The following is a 6,525-nucleotide window of genomic DNA, read 5'->3' on the forward strand; positions in this document are numbered from 1 at the left end:
AGTGTAGATGAAGGAGAGGAGACAGGTTAAAGAAGGATTTTTAAGAATTGAGACATGGATTGTGTATGTGTGCCATTCAGAGGGTGAATGGGCAAAACAAAAGATTTAAGTGCCTTTGAACAGGGTATGGTAGTAGATGACAGGCGCACTGATTTGAGGATGTCAAGAACTGCAACGCTGCTGGGTTTTTCACGCTCAACAGTTTCCCATGTGTATCAAGAATGGTCCAACACACAAAAGACATCCAGCTAACTTGACACAACTGTGGGAAGCATTGGAGTCAATATGGGCCAGCATCCCTGTGGAACGCTTTCGACACCTTGTAGAGTCCATGCCCCGATGAATTGAGGCTGTTCTGAGGGCAAAAGAGGGTGTAACTCAATATTAGGAAGGTGTTTCTTTATGTTTTGTACACTCAGTGTATACTTAAGCAATAAGGCCCAGGGGTGTGTGGTATATGGCCAATATACCACGGCTAAGGATTGTTCTTATGAACGATGCAATGCGGAGTGCCTGGAAACAGCCCTTAGCCCATGGTATATTGGCCATATATCACAAACCCCCAAGATGCCTTATTGCTATTATAAATTGTTTACCAACGTAATTAGAGCAGTAAAAAAAAAAGTTTTGTCATACCCGTGGTATGCAGTCTTATATACCACTGCTGTCAGTCAATCAGCATTCAAGGCTTGAACCACCCAGTGTACATGTATATGCTCTGTTCATCTATTGATCCAGTATTCGCATTGATGTGTTGATGACCACTGATAGGCTAGGTGTTTAGCCTCTCTGCTCTAATCCTAAAAACAGATTAGCAATAAGAGCTGTGGTCTGTGGATTAGGCCAGGACTGTGTGCCAGGAAACAACGTCTTAATGTGTTAAAGGTGAGTGACTGATGCATTGTGACAGCTCACCTCAGGGCACAGAGCGTCCCGCTCTGGAACAGCCATAGGCCTTATCCGCCTGATGTCACCAACACTGCAGTGTGGTGGAGAAGGAAGACCCAACAAACGAGCACAGATCCACCCGGTCTACTATGTCACTCTCTCTGGGGGATAGTTTTGATTGTCCAAAAAATGATGTAATTGATCACGATCCAGGGATACTTGCCTTGTGTTGTTATTTCATTTTGGGCACTGAGAGGAGGGAAGACCGAACCACAAAGAGAAGGGGGATCCCTTTGGGGATGGGTAGTTTCCAAACTCTGGATTATCATGGTTCACCCCCGCATTTGGAAATGGTTAAGCCATGTGAGTGTTATTTGGAGGCTATTTGCCTTTAGCCCAAGTCCCTTGCCCTGCTAATGCCAACTTACTGTTAACATAATTTATGAGCATACAGCCTCCAAACAACAAAACTCAGGAAAACATACAAAGGGAAAAAATGTGATTATAGCACAACATTGTCCTGAAGACCTTCCCAAAACTTGGCCGTATGGATAGTGACTCACCTTGGATCAGATGCATGGAACGCAGATGACTTAACAACAGTTGTAGACATTATGCCTTCCCCGCCCTGCCTTAGGCACACACACACACACACACACACACACACACACACACACACACACACACACACACACACACACACACACACACACACACACACACACACACACATACACACAGCTAGACCGCTCCACTACACCTGTCATCCCTGTGGGACATCTCCATGATGACAGTGTGTGTGAGGTTGTGTATGTTTGCATCATTAGTCTGACCGAACACACTGTGAGCTCCTCCAGATGGCTCAGTCTGGGCTCTGTTCTCAGGCTACAGTCACTGTGGGTGATCCCTGGCTCTCTGTCAACCTGAAACATCACAGACAGACCACAAACACACACAGAAAAGGCGGGGTGGTACTGGCTCTCTGTAGGTTGGAATTGCCCCTAAACGCTGACCTAGGGCTGGATTAAATCCGTAGCACCGAAGATCAGCGTTATAGTGTGATTGATCAAAAACAACCTTTACCTTTCAACCGCGCTACAACGCTGATCTTCGATGCTATGGATTGAATCCAGCCCCTACAATGATCTATGGTCAATGTCGGATAGGATTTTGAGAGGGTAAACTGATCCTAGATCTATGTCGGTCTTCTACCCACCCAGCTACAGCAGGCACAGTGACGTGATCCTGTCACATGATCCTACATCTTTAACCCCTGACCCTAACCCACAGCTCACAGGACATAACCAACAGAACATCACAGTTCCTTAGTTTGTGTCATTGTGTCTGGAATATGAGCATACCTGCTGCCTGCTGCAGCTGGATGGTGGACACTAAAGTGACGGTCAGTGCTATCCAGTATCTTTGGGACGTCCTTACCCTAAACCTTAACCCTACCCTGACCCTACCCTTACCCTAACCCATTTAAAATGCAAACTTCAATGGGATAGGGACATTCCAAGGATCCCGGATAGCACGGACCCTACAGTGACTGGGTCTGAGGGAGCAGACAGGGGTGCGTGAGAAGAACACAAGCTCACAGGAAACCCCATGGAGCTGCAATGCATTCTAGAATCTTGACTTAGGAGCTTTACAGGCTCAGCAAGGCCCCCTGCATGGCTCTTATCTATCACTTCCCCCCTCTCTCTCTCTCTCTCTCTCTCTCTCTCTCTCTCTCTCTCTCTCTCTCTCTCTCTCTCTCTCTCTCTCTCTCTCCCTGCTTCTCACTCTCTGTCTCTCTCTGTCTCTCTGTCTCTCTTTCTCTCTCTGTCTCTCTCTTTCTCTCTGTCTCTCTCTCTTTCTCTCTGTCTCTCTCTGTCTTTCTCTGTCTCTCTCTGTCTCTCTCTTTCTCTCTGTCTCTTGCTCTACTATTTTTCTCTAACTGTTCTGCTTTCTGCCATTATGCTATTGTGTTTCTGTATTCGACATGGCTACAGCTAACTTCTAAGAAGTTGTATAATTACTTATTACTGACAGATTGATCTACAATTTATCCAATTGTTAAACAACAATCGCATTTTATGTCAACGTAATGAATATAAACACATAACATAGATTATAATTGTAATTCACTCCATTGTCTGTCAGCTGTCTTTTCCCCTCAGTATTAGAACACCTGGGAGATACTGTGAATCAGTGTGTTAACCAAGGTCTTAATGAAAGACTTGCTCTCATCAGCTTAACCCCTTTGCCCTGTCAGCAAGATTTTTCCCACTATCCTCCCACCTCACATCATCCACATTGTTTTTCTCATCATTGTCAAAAGCAATGAAAGATATTTTGCTCAATTCAACAATATGCGGAGGGATGAGTGATGTTAGGGCATGGTTTCAGTGAGAGATTGTTCTGGCCGGGTCCTGTCCCACAGGCCCAGGGATTACTCAAGCTTTTAGTTAATGTTAGGGTTGGCACCTACTGACCATCCTCCTGGGAAGGGTTGGGGATTAGGAGGTGGCTGTGTTGGAGCAATGTGGTGACAGACAGCTTATTCCACAGCATGAGTTCCCATAACAAATCCTATTCCCATAACAAAGCCAAGCATTACCCATTACATTTTACATTTTAGTCATTTAGCAGACGCTCTTATCCAGAGCGACTTACAGTTAGTGAGTGCATACATTTTTTTATAAAAAATGTTCATGTGGAAACCCCCATAGTCATTCAGAATAAGGTTGCAATATTTGTCAGGAACCAAGGAGAATCAATCTGGACTTTGAACCTTGAATGTGATCAGACTTTATAATGGGAATATTTATATTCTCTGTGCCACCACTAGGGGGCACTGTCTTTGTGTGTAGGTCCGAGAGTGATGCCTCTGTCGCCATACAAGTAGGATGAAGTTGACCCTGGATTATGGTCATTGTAATTAATGACCATGTTTTCTGTGGTAAATTGTTTTGAATATTGTCTTTTGAAAATGACACCTTACCCTGGATCCTGATCTAAGGTCAGTTTTGGGTTTTCCCCCATTATGGTTAGGGTTTGGACAGGGTAAGCTGATCCTAGATCTGTGTAATATCTCAGTCCATGTAGATACCCTACAGGGTATGTGTTTTCAAACTTAGAATCTCCATGCTCTACAACCACATTTTTATGGGTTAATATCTTTGGATATGTTCTGTGCGTTTCATAGAGACTATTTAATTGTGTTTCTTATGACCCTATCTTCCCCAGACATGGATACAGAAATGGGTGCCACCTGACCTGGCGTCTCTAGAGGGGGGAAACATTTGGCATGGAGGCGCTCCAAAACCTATTTGAGATTAATTAGCCTGTTCATCGATGTTTCCTCAGGTACTCGTTCACTATTAAACTGTTTGTGAGAACTTGATAGAATTGTTGTGTGCCCGGGGGACTCACTTCCCTGACGGACTGTAGATAAATCCAGCCAATCCAGCTCCTCCATCACCCACATGTGCCCAGAGAGCTGAGGCCTGGTCCACTCATGAATGGAACACAGAACATAGAGTACAGCAGGAAACACAGAGTCAGGTATGCACACGGAGCCGCATTGTCGCTGTCGCATGAAAACCTATTATCTTCAAAACCAGAAAATTTTCAGGAAATTTAAAAAATGACCATATTTTCCCAATAACAAACATACAATTATGAAAATTCAGAAGCTATTTCGAATATATTGTCTTGGTCGTAGAGTCATGAAATGTTCAGAATACATTGAAGGGAGTTACAGCATTCAACAAATGTAAAAAAACAACAACATTGGGTTACGACACATACACACACTATGCTGAATGTTTATACAACTATAGAGAAGAGGAGCACCCACTCTCACTGATACACAATCCCCCCTCCCCCCTCTCTTTTTCTGCCTGTTATGTAATTACAGTGATGCAGAAGTGTCGCTTGATAACTCAATCAGGTTGCAGCTCATTCCAGGGTGTCAGGACAGACTCCTGTTTAGTGTCTTATTAAACATGGCTGATTTATGACCACACAGATGACCTTGTCAGCCTGAACGCTAACGGTCCTGCACAACGCCCAAGAGAAACTGCTGATGGTCGCAGAAAGAACAGTGTTTAAAACTTGAGGTCTTGTCAGGGACTGCTGTTGACCACTTATAATATGGTCATAGAAAAGAGATTGGCTAATTGTTATTGGTCACAGAGAGAAGACCATAGATGACTGATGACCATGTATAGACGGTTACAGAGAACAGTGGGACCATACGTCTGAGTTTCTTCTCCTCTCTTTTCAGTGCAAAATAGAAGCATAGGGTATTTTATTCCTCTCTTTGCCAGTCTCTCTCTCACTTCCCTCTCTTTCTTTCTCGCTCCCCTTATTTCTCCCTCTTTCCGCTCTCACTCTCTCTTTCCTCTCACTTAATCACTCTTTCACTTTCTCTCCCCATGGTTTATTTTTTTATTTGATAACTATTTGCTTTCACCCTCAGGCCTTCTAATGTCTCCAGCGTGTTTTTGGTGAGCGAGAGAAAGACAGAAAGAGAGAGAGGGAGAAGGAGAGCGGCACGTGGCTAGACTACTACTCTCCTTTCGGCCCACGTGCCTCACCAGCAGAGCAGCGGTCTCAGGGTGAGAGGGAGGTCATTGGCTGATAGAGCTCTTGAAGTCATCACCAGGGTCTGTCTGTCTGTCTGTTTTAGATCCTTGAGTTGAAAAGGTCAAAGTGTGGGTCAAAGTGTGGGTAGACCCTCTGACCATGCAAATAATAGGTCTGAACCGCAGACAGAAGCCATGTGGTGCTGTTCTTTTCTGACATGGCACAAATAGTGCCCTTATACCATTTAGCAACATGCAGGCTATGTTCTCCTCATTGACACCACATTGATAGATGAGTTCTTGCAGTACATTTCTATGACCCCCCCACAGTGCTTGAGACAGAGAGTGATGTACAGTACAGACATTACAGCATGTGTTCTAGCTGCTAATGTGAGCACAGTGACCTTAAAGATTAGTTTGATCTTCTTTCCTATATTCCTAATTGAAAACATACGTCATTTCATCTCTGTGTGTTTAAGACACATTAACATTGACAGTGTGTTTGTGTAACAACACATGATATCTGCCACTGTTTGCCTCAGAGAGTCAATGACTCTTGTGCTTTCTCCTCTCCCCTGCCTCTCGTGCAAGGGCTCCTCATTCTCCTTAAACTTAAAAAGCAATTTATAGCTCTTTATGATGATTAAATTCCCTTCTCGTCCTACGGGATGCTGCCACAGGGCTTCTCACTGTCACTCAGAGGCCTAGTGGCTGGTGAGGTAACAGTTTTCTAGTGATTTATACCAGACAGATGTTCTGTGTGTGTGTATGTGTATGTCTGTTGTTCATCTTAAATGTAGGGGTTTAGCTCTGATACAAGACTGCCCAACAGAGTTAGCATAGAAAAAGTAAAAGAGACATTTCCTTTCAAAACAACATGCCGTGGTGGATACACTGGCAGCTAATGCACCAAAGATTGTTTAGATGAGAAGAGATGGTTAAGATACCGTGCGTGTGACTGACTGTTGAACCTGGGTCGTCTACGTACCTCAAGACTGTGTTAGCATTCTGGGGTAAAACCTAGGCATTGGCTTGGGGAACTAACGTCTTCAGGTCTTGGACA

This window comes from Coregonus clupeaformis, chromosome 40 (genome assembly GCF_020615455.1).
Source record: "Coregonus clupeaformis isolate EN_2021a chromosome 40, ASM2061545v1, whole genome shotgun sequence".
In the NCBI taxonomy this organism is placed as follows: domain Eukaryota; kingdom Metazoa; phylum Chordata; class Actinopteri; order Salmoniformes; family Salmonidae; genus Coregonus; species Coregonus clupeaformis.